Genomic DNA, 12,044 nt, shown 5'->3' on the forward strand with positions numbered 1-12,044 from the left:
AGTGGGGGGTTCACAGAACCCGTTTTTTTTTTTTCCCCTTTAATGTAAAACGTTGCCCCTTTCATTTTTTTATGGCAGTCGCACTGTCCCTAATTCCATTGATTCTAAATTGCTTCCCTTGCTGCTCCTAAACAGCCACTCCTGAGTAACTTTTCCTTGCAGGTTTTCTAGTTCAAAAGCTTACTCTAGGCATGGTCCATGTTTTAAGTAACTATTTTTAATCGAGGCATCAGCAGACTTTCTAGAGACGCTTGATTGAGAACTTTTCTTTGGCATTGACACTTTCTTGATTACTCCCAGTGCTTATCCAAGATAAGGATAAGCGAGCAGTCTGCTAAATCTCATTTTAGGAATACCATAACATGTCCTTTTAGGGTCTTCATATAAACGGATATATGGTTCCTCATATTGACATAATGAGCAAACGCCACTCTCTAAACTTTGAGAGCTGAGATAGGGCCATTTCTAAGATATTTCTAGTTACAATTTACCGGCACAATTTCATTCGTGCTGTTCCACTTATTTAATCAGTAACTTTATCTCTTATCAAGTTAAGAATGCCTGTGGTAATTACCAAATTAACAAAATTTTCTCGGTTAATAGTCAGTGCTTGACTATGCAATGACACACTTTCGTAATTACATTTGCATTCCGTATACGTATTGGGCAGACACGCCATTTTCTGTACAACCATCGTACCCCAGTTGAATCCAGATAATTTGTCAAGAGGTCTTGGATTATAATTACCAGCCATTACAGAGAGAGAGGAGAGAGAGACGAGAGAGAGAAGAGAGAGAGAGAGAGAGAGAGAGAGTTACAAGGATTGTGATGTCTCAAAGACTTATTTTTTTTTTTTTTTTTTTTTTTTTTTTATCATATCATACTATTTTGTGTGAATATACAAGAAAGGACTCGGACTAACTAAGTGGGCGGACCATCACCGCCAACTTAGCGTGTGGCAGGTATAGTCCCTACGGGACGGGAATCATCGAGCTACAAAACGCACAATTTCCTGCAGAAAATTTACATAGTACTTATGTTAATTAACCCAAAATCCAACCATGCGACATGAATATCTGAAGGTCTAGAATACTGAGTGCACACCTTTGTTAATCTTTCTGTATTTCAGCTTGTAATAGGTGACTACAGCTAAGTTCAAACTATCAATCACACGTCCTATGCTGGTATCCCAGTTACCACTCAGAAGGAGGGGTGATATGTTCACAGAAGCTGCAGAAAAGGGCGTTGAAAGATGCCAGGTCTTGTCAGTCTTTTACAGACAAACACAATTAACATATTCAGTTTATTTATATATATTTTTTTTTTTTTTTTTAAAGTGGAGCTTTTCGTTGGCCATACACTCTATCCACGAGCATATATTTTTTTTTTTTTTTTTTTAATAATCTACATACAATTTTTACAATAATTCTTTACGATGAAATCAGCATGATTTGATTCTACTAAATATAAATGACCGTTCTATAATGAATTAAATCCTTCCAAGAATTTCCCAAAGGTTTTCGTAATCTTATGAGAATTATCAAAAATTAATTTTATATCTTCTTTGTATTGCATGCTCTTCATTCTTACACGGTCCTTTATATTTTCAGGCAATAAATTTGTGTTTCTGCATGACCACATAGTTGTGATATAAGAACACAGGAATAAAATACATATATTCTTGACTCGAAGATCTTTACAATTTATATCAAAATATAAAAACCTGATGTTATTTTGAGGCTTAAAACCACAAATATCCTCAATTCTACTTAAGAACCAATCAAATACAGGTCTGCTTCTCTTACAAAAATAAAACAAATGAATTGCACTTTCTATCATATTGCAATGATCGCATAAATTGTTTCCAGACAGGTTAAACGTGTACAATCTTTGTTTTGTCATTAATACATCATGTAGATACTTATATATTAGATCTTTATCAAAAACACTTATAAATTTACTCTCATGAAAATTTACCCATATTAATTTCCAGTTAAAAAGGGGATATCTTGATTCAACAGTAATAGGTACTTTTTTCAGTGAAAAATGGTACAAAATCTTATTGGGAATTATTGGAAACATGGGACAATCGATACATGTATCTATTCCATCCAAAATAATACTATAATAAGGACTGGGATGGTTACCCACTAAACCTTCACTTACTTCGCTGGGTATCAAGTTCACCAATCTTAGGGAAGTATAATGTAATAACAAATATTGCACACCCTTACTACCTATATAAGTTTTCAGAAAAGAGTTGATTAATAATGCAAAGGCTTTGGTTACACAGTTAAACATATTCAGACCTCCTTCCCTCTTTTTCCTATACACAGTAGTTCTTTTCACGGGTTCATATCTACCATTCCATAAATACTTGAAACATATCTTCTCAATCAAGTTCCCGTAACTATTGCTTAAAGGATATATGTGGCCAACATACCAAAGTTTTGCTAATAAACAGGTATTGATATAAGCAGACCTTTGAAAGATTGTTAATTTTCTGCCAAAGAGCGATTTACTTTGACACTCTAATGCATTTATCACCTTATTCCAGTTTTGTTGTAGCGTAAGCTGATAATTGTTGCAATGAAAAATCCCCAAGGTATATAAATACGCGGTTTCCTTTTTTATCCAATCAATCGGCCATACATTCTTAAATTTCCATTTCCCCATGCCATAAATTCTAGATTTCCCATTTCTATTAATTTTGCTTCCAGTTGCCTTTTCAAAATCTCCAACTATTCTATCGACTTCTAATAAACTATTATCAGAGCAAATGATGATATTCGTGTCGTCTGCATAACCAATGGCTTTGATCGTAAAGCCCCCAGGCAGGAATAGTGGCGTAACAGAGTTGTTTGCGTTTAAGGCTGCATAAAAAGGTTCCTGGTACAAGGCATACAACATCATGCTCAAAGGGCACCCTTGCCTTACCGATCTGGATACTGCGAAAAATTCACCAATGAAGTTATTTATACATAATGCGCTCTCAGCATTTTCGTACAACATTTTTATCCAACCAACGTATTTTTCCCCAAATCCGATTTTACACATTATTTTTAGCAGAAATTTTATATTTACCATATCAAATGCTTTGTACCAATCAAGCTTTAAAAATGCTGCCTCCTTATCATTCTCATTAACATAATACATAATATCCCTTATAAGCATGTTACATTGTACAATGCTTCTCCCGGGAACTGAACAGTATTGACCTTCATTAATGATTTTCCCCATTACTAATTTCATTCTTTCAGCTAGTAATTTCGCTATGATCTTATAGTCTACACAAAGTAGGGAAATTGGCCTCCAATTTTTCAAGTCTTTCTCATCACCATCCTTCTTTATAAGTGTAATTATACCCTTATATTGCAAACCTCCTAATTTCATAATTCTTAATATAAAATTTACTAATTCAGTAAAATCATCGCCTATGATTTCCCAGTTCTATATAAAATTCAGCTGGGAGCCCATCAATACCTGGAGTTCGACTGTTTGCAAATTTTTTCATTGTACGAAATATTTCTTTCTTATCAAACTCCTGTTCTATTAATTCCCTATCACCATCATCAAGTTTACATTCTATATATTTTAAAAGTTTTTTTTGCATATCTTGGTCTCCTATATCACAAGAGTACAAATCTGAGTAAAACTGCTTACAAGACGTTTGAATGGCTGGAAAGGACCGTACTTCTGTTCCCCACTTATCCCTCACACAAGTCATAATTTTCTTAACTTGCCTTTCTCGTTGTTTACCAATTAAGTATTTTGATATTTTCTCGCCACACTGTATGTCTTTTAATCTTGTTCTTATCTTAATACCTTCGTTCAGTTCATCCCTAATTGTTTGGATTCTATTTTTAATTCTCTTTATTTCTTCCATATCAGGGTTCCCTGTCTGGTAAGCAGTTTCGTGTAAAGACCTTAGTCTATTTTCAAGAATATTCAACATATTATATCTCATTTTCTTTTTCATACTACCCACTTTACTATAAAATTCCTTAACTTTAACCTTTACTAGTTTCTCCCACCATTCAAGCATGGAGTCATAATTACATCTCTCTCTTTTCCATTTTATCCAATGGTCTTTAAAATCCTCCTTAACTCCCGAAACCTCAAGGAGAGAAACATTAAGTTTCCAATATGATTTCCCAAATTGTAACACATTATCTAATTTAACATCACATAAAAAACAAGAGTGATCAGAAAATGATACTGCTACTGTTTTTGAATATTTCACATTTGCGATTAAGTCAGCCATATATATTCTATCTAATCTTGCAGCATAATTTTTCCTCATAAATGTATATTCAGGAATTTTTGGGATAATATTATGTACATCTTTCAATTTCAAAACACTGACAATTTGTTTTAACGTATTTGAAAAATTAGAAGTTTTTGGTTCAGAAGAATCCTTATTACTTATAATACAATTCCAATCAGCTCCAACAATACATCTACTCACATTGTTTTGCATAAGAGGGAGCATAACTTCCTCAAAAAATTCTTCTCTTTCACCCTGACAATTCGCCCCAGAGGGTGCATAAATACACATAACAATAATCTCTTCTCCTTGAATGTTTACTCTAATCATACTTAGTCTAGAGCTAGCATGTTTATAAATGCTTATTATCTCAGCATTTAGTTTCTTATTTATCATTATTGCAGTTCCACCCTTAATATTTATGGTCGGATTCAGAACAACGTCATAATAATTTAACAAATAAGTAATATTGCTCATAGTCTTTATATTATGTTCTTGTAACAAAATGATATCAATATTATGATAGGTAAGAAAAGTATTCAAATTCATCTGTTTGTTTACATCTGAAAGACCATTAATGTTAAGAGTTCCAATACGAATGAAAATGATTGTTTAAGGGTAATACATGTCTATTAACTAGGTATTTTGGGGTTCGTACTTTGTTTCAGGCCCTGGTATTTCTATTTTTCTCTTTTTTGCATTTACTTTTTTCGTTTTTGCTACTACTGCTTTAGCATTACGACTTAGAACTAAGTTTTTTTCTTCGTTTGTACCACTTTCCATTCTTCCTGGTTACAGGGCAACTGAGAATCGTCTGATTCTGTACCATCACTATCATCCATGCATTCAGAATCGGAAGGAATTCTCTCTTCTAAATTTAATCTCTCCTGGGTAGCGGTAGTATTTTCGGCATTCGAGATCTGAATTGGATCCAGACCCTCCTCTTGGACCGTGTCCTCCTCGCAGTCCTCTTCTTCCATATTCATTCCAGATGCCATCTCTTTTCCCGCGTTCCCATCCATATGCACGTCAACAGTAGTTATACTCTTCACTATTCCCTCTTCATAGTAGCTTCCTTTTAATACTACATTATCAGTATTATACGTTTGGTCGTCGTCCACGCGGTATATTCTTCCATTCCACTTATGCTAGGTTGCACCCTTATTATCTTATCATCCAGCTATGTCGTTATTTCCCTTTTCATTATTTTCTAGTAGTAATTCATAATTATTAATACTGTTTTCTTCGTTGGATGTATTAGCACTTCCATTACCTTCTTCTGTATTTTTCACACTCTCTTCAAACCCTTTACTTGCACCAAGTTCACCTCTGTCATCAACCATTCCCTTGTTTCCTTCTTCTACAGTTTCGTCGTCGGTACCATCATGATTTTCCTTTCCATGCTTTGCCTTTGGGTCTACAGATAAAATAGGGTTGTTTACGGGTTTCGAGTTTAAGGGAGGAAAGTTATCAGTATTTACTATGTTTACTTTATCTTTCCAATTAATGCAGCAATCTGCTGCAATGTGGCCTGCAATACCGCATCTAATGCATGTACGTATTTGCCCCTTGTATTGAAACAGCATTGAGATCCCTCTGTGGATAAGTGAGGAGGGAATTGGTTTCTCCAGCTTCATCAATGCAGTCCTGTTTCCCGTCATTTTTCCTACAAGATCTCCATACGTATATTTCTGAAATCGTACATTATACACCTGACCATACTCTTCAAGAATATTTGAAAGTGTTGTATTTTGCATTTCAAATGGGACATTCTTTACTGTTAGCAACAATTTTAGTATCTACCTCAGATTAATAATTTGAACATTAACTTTCCTTCCATCCACAGAAATTATACGTTCACTATAGTCCTTCACAACTTTTTCGAATGTTTTATTTGCAGTATCTTCTAGTTTGATAACTATTTTACTATGACTAATTGCTGCACACCATAAACTTCTTCTAAACGTACTTGGAGTTTACTTATTATTTCAAGAGTGTCATCTACACTGGCTTTCTCTTGCCCAAGGTAAAGAATACCAAAGGTATTAGTGCGTTTGAATAACTCACCCATTTTTAGTGACGTAGAAAATGGGAATGATCAGTCAATTTCTGTTGGTACTACTGTGTTGCCATGGTAACATGAGATGTCACCATGGCAACCGTGGACCCGGTGACAGGGGCTCCCTTTTCCCAGAATGGCTTTAAATTTAAAAGTCTAAACTACAAAGCCACAATTCACCATATCACTGTCACAATTCACCAGTTTCACATGTCTCCGAGATACACAAGGCACTAAAGCTTCCTATAGCAATATCAGCACGTTCCCCTTCGTCAAAAATCCCTTTGAAATATGGAAATAAGGACGGAGCAAAACATAACCTGAATTACTAGTCTGAAGTCAGGGCTGCCAACCACTCAAAGACTTATTAGTCCATCCAAGGAGACAGTGTGTGCTAACTTATCTCTAGGAGCAGGTTTTACTGTTCATTCACAGTGTCCTAATGATTTTCTCTAGCTTTCTTTTCAAGCTCTTCCGCACTGTGCTGTTTACAACTTTTGGTTGCAGGGCAGTTTTATTCCATGTGTCACATATTGTATGTGAAGAAGTTAAAGAGAGAGAGAGAGAGAGAGAGAGAGAGAGAGAGAGAGAGAGAGAGAGAGAGAGAGAGAGAGAGAGAGAGAATGTAGCTAGAAGAAATGGCATTTTGCTATCGAGTCCCATTGCAACTACATAGCTGCTAAAATTATGAATAACTTTGCGAGTAATATATTACACAAAAGAGATGTATTGCACTTGAGAGAGAGAGAGAGGAGGAGAGGAGAGAGACGGCGAGAGAGAGAGAAGAGAGAGAGAGAAGAGAGAAGTTTTACTTGCTGGAGTAATTGCTTGTCGTGAAACTAGTAATTGTAAATCCAAGACCTCTTGATGCATAGTCAGGTGTAACTGGGATACTGTGCTTATAAAGAAAATGGTAAATCAGCACAATATACTGAATGCTGATGTGAAAAAAAATAAAAAAAATAAAAAAGTTGGTCACTGCATTGTCAAGTTTTGACTAATACGCTAAGAAATTGTGAAATTACCACTGGTACTGTTGCCTTGGTAAAAGATGAAGTTACCGTTTTAACTGACATTTGTACTAATGGGATTGTTGGCTAATTGTAATTAGAAATATCTCGGAAATGGCCCTGCCTAAGATCTGAAAGTTCAAGGAGACGTTTGCTCAATATGTCGAATATGAGGAACCTTATATCCGTCTATATGAAGACGCTGAAACATGTTATGGTGTCCTAAATAAGATTTAAAAGACTTCTCTTATCTTGGATAAGCAATGGGAGTAATTATGAAAAAGTGTAAATGCCAAAGAAAATGTCTAAAATAAGCGTCTCTAGAGAGTCTGGTGATGTTTCGATCAATAACACTGGCACTTAAAGCAAGAACCATGTTGACTATAGGCTTTTCAAATGATAATAAAATTGTAACACACCCCTTCAGGAGGAAACTTTGAATGAGAAGGTTGAAATAGTTTTTTGTTTTTTTCTAAGGAGAACCCTTTGTTTTATTAACAAAATAAATTGCATATTTTTTCCCTTTGTGTCATGTGACCAAGCAGTGAGGCCACCCCACCAGAGGCTGGGATCCCAAAGTGTCCCCGAAAGAAACACGAATGTTTAGCATTCTATTTCTGCCAAGGCAACAGCTCTCAAATACCATAGTCCCCGCTAAACTCCCTCAAAAGTCTAACGTTTTCTTTAAGAACCAAAGTCAGGCGCCAGAACCTTGACCCATTTTCTTTAATGCCAGTAACCTTTCATCCTCAATGCACCAGGCTTGTTGATAAAGTCGACATTCCCACAGCAATTTCAGTCACGTATTTCTTGGGAGGAAGAATTAGAACAAGCTAAGCGATGGCTAACGATCGTTATTATCTAGTTATACAACCGCCAAGTCGTTAGTTCTTCATAGCATAGTCTTTGAATTTTTACTACAAAACACATTTTCCTTCCGATGTCGATTTCTAACTGCCCTTCAGTTATATAACAAAATGCCAAAAGACCTTTATCGAAAATAAAAAAACAAGCATATCTCTGTATATCATATTAGATGCTAAACACCTTAAGGGTTGCAAATAGATTCTTCAAACCAAGACTTATCGGTTACAGACGACTGGGTGGATCTCCATATTTCAAAGATAGTAGCTAATATGGAAAATATTTTTGCAAGACAGAACTTCAAAACAAAGGGATTAAAAGGTATTGAACAGTAATTTATGTATATTATGTTTAATTAAATCAAAACAGAACTAAATGCCATATCTCAACATAAAAATAAAGCGGGGTTTCTGGCTCATTTGAATCTACGTATATAGAATTATCTGCATTTTTAAGATTGACACTGCATCGGTCAGACTTGATACACAAATGACTTCCAGTAAACAAGGTACATGAACACATTAACAGAGCATCTGTTTTAAATTACTGTATTATTTTACCTATTACGTTTATTTCAAAGCAGTCACCGGCTGAAGGAAAACCGAGCATTGAGTATTATTTACAGATGACCACTGAACATAAATACCAGACTTACAGATACTCAAGCGATCACCGAAAACGACTTGGCGTCATAAGTGTTGGTGATTCTCCATCGTCACCAAATGAAACGCATGACTGTCTCGTATGTGACCTCTTACCCTAGACTTAAAAGATTAACAGTTCCTGAATACAGGATAGACAGAACCAGACCACCAAAACAACCCCAGGATGAGCAGACCACCTTGTTAAAGGAAACATAGACCATTTGAAAAATCCACGTCAAATAGGCTGGACTTAGCTGTAACCTGGAAACCTTTCGCAAATAGGCCTACGACCCGAGGGCCCCTTATCGAATTCGTCAAATACACAAAAGCTAAGTCACAAAGACTGAACAACACACCCATACCTATAACATATTTCAGTGCTCTAACAACGCTTTCCTCAATTTTTGTAACCAGTGTTAAACAACACTTTGTGCAGAAACCTTGTCAAATCAGTTACATACATATGCTGTGCAACATGTCCCCTAACTAAAAATCGACACACATCCCTTAGTTTTAAGGTCAAGATTTGTGGAACATATGCCATCAACTTACATCCAACGTGCTGTAACTAACATATCTCTTCACCCTGAAGACATAACATATCTCTTCACCCTGAAGACTGGTGTACCCGTAAATATGCAGAGAGGGAGGGGGGGGGGGTGGCGGGGGGGAGAGTGGCCTGTGGTGTGAAATGATCACTATCGAAAGCCAACAAGAGAAGAATAAGAACGATTTCCGTCACCGAAGGGTTTCAAAGAAAAAGGAGCACAAATAATTGCCTAATGACGGCGACTATACTTTACATCCTGAGTGCTTCAAATAGCAGGACTTCCCCACTAACGAAAAAAGTTTTGCCATGAGTTTCATATATCCAAGGTGGTCTTTCACTGATCCGAATATAAAATGCCAAGGTCAAAAATACTCGCAAGAAACCTTTGCAATTGGCTACAAGGTGAAAATATTTTTTTTTATAATTAAAGGATATAATTTTAATTAGAGATTTTTTTTTTTTTGCAATTTCTTTCCAAGGGTCGTATAGTATTCAATTAGCTCACCGATAAACGGACATTGGTATATCGCACTGTTACTTTATCAATTTACATTGCTTTCAACTCTAACAAATTATGCTAAAGCTTTTACTGCAGGTTATATTAATAATAAGGTTTTTATCTTATTTTACGGGTATACCGTTTGTTTAGATAAATAAATAAGACAGTGATGATGTCGGTAAAAGGTAATCAGCCGATTATTTTCAGAATGTAAACAAATCCGGAATGCAAACGACACATGATCACTCTGCTCATTTATATTTTATAATACGATAATAATACATGCAAAATAATTAGATACAGCGAACCAACAGTTTTACTAAAATTATCATTATTCTCAATACAACTTTTGTTCGACTTTTGCATATGGATATCTACCTGTGTAACAACCTAACCGAGGCGATTATTATAGTCGCTTTCTCTCTCTCTCTCTCTCTTCATCAACCGTAATACAGCACTTTAGATGCTCCTCCATCCACCAATAAAAAAAAATCCCGTTTATAGTACTGAGGATGGAGCGATTGTAGACTGGTAAAACTGTACCAACATAAACAACCGAATTGCGAAACAGCTAATTGTTGCCGTCATTTACCGTAACTATCGAGCGATTATTACGAATTGCTTTAAATGTGTCTAGTTATTAAACTGCCGATTCTCAGTGGTGGCCTCTAGTATAAGTATAAATAAAGGAAGAATACCGGTAAATTAAAGCTGAGGACTATAGCAGCAGAGTTTGAATAAAACGAATGCACTTACTGATTATACATTAAAGTAATGCTCACATTTTGAAACCAACTTTGTTAATTTACAAGAATAAGTGTCCCGATTACATTTTTCTAGCAGCTTGGCAATGAAGATGTCGGTAGTACTCAATTAGCCCAGATTTGGACAATGTAAACAATATCAAGTGCAAATGGCGCACAATGACGATGTTTATATTCTGTAATACAGTACCAATATGATAGTAATATTTGCAAATATATTGTAATTGGATCTAGCAAGCAAGTATATCTTAGTTTTTTACCAGACCACTGAGCTAATTAACAGCTCTCCTAGGGTTGGCCCGAAGGATTAGATATTTTTACGTGTCTATCACCAGAAATCAATTCCTGTGGTTTCGCGTTGACCGAGTCGAGAATCGAACTTCGGACCACCGGATTGGTAGCCAAGAGCGAAATCCACTCGGCCAACGTGGAACATCCAGCAAGCAAAACAACCTTTATTTAAATCATCACTACAAATATAGTTGTCCTGTTTAATAGCAAATGATAAATTTTCGATATATCGGATTTTCATATATAACGGTGTATGTAGACTAGGACACTGTAGTCCGTATATCGGTGAGCTACTTAATATGATATATGAAGAGCACATACACACGCACACACAGAGAGAGAGAGAGAGAGAGAGAGAGAGAGAGAGAGAGAGAGAGAGAGAGAGAATTTCTCATAATATAGAAGAGGTCAAAAGACCCACCTAATAACAGGTATCATGGATGAGTGAGAAAAAGAATCCAGGCAGCAAAGGAGAGGAAGTCACACTCATGCAGCATCAAAGCTAAATAATAAGACTCATTTTGAACAAAAGAGTAAAATCCTGGTATGCAACAGAACTTAGGAGACCAGCGCAAGTAACATAGGGTACCACTGAAGCTGGTCACCTGAGATAGCCAGATATTCCTATCCTGGTCACTTGCAAACAATGCAGAATATTAATAAAACAGGGAATGCTTATGTAGACAGCTATGCTATTAAACGATGCATCAAATTATGGGTTCACGCCATCGATACGCAACGAAATCAGTTGAATCCACTGCACCAGAGTAGGCTGTTTCACCTCAGATCATTAGCCAACCTATTTGGATTCCTAACAAACACTGCGAATGCACACAACTGGAATGATAATCCCAAGGAATACGCTGCGGAATTTATAAATGTACTTTTAAAGGGAATCGAAGAAATGGAGCTGATTATCTCCACATTAAATGATGCTGACGATTATGTAAGGAGGAAAAACGATTCTCACCTCTATCAGTTTAGCATGATAATTTCGCATTTTTTGGAGTTGTTTGCGAGATTACAGCGTGACTTCTCTGGCTGCCAGCGGCACACAGTGAAAAATGCAGTCTCTTCACTAATTGATATTGGTTTC

This window comes from Macrobrachium nipponense, chromosome 9, assembly GCF_015104395.2.
Source record: "Macrobrachium nipponense isolate FS-2020 chromosome 9, ASM1510439v2, whole genome shotgun sequence".
Lineage (NCBI taxonomy): Eukaryota > Metazoa > Arthropoda > Malacostraca > Decapoda > Palaemonidae > Macrobrachium > Macrobrachium nipponense.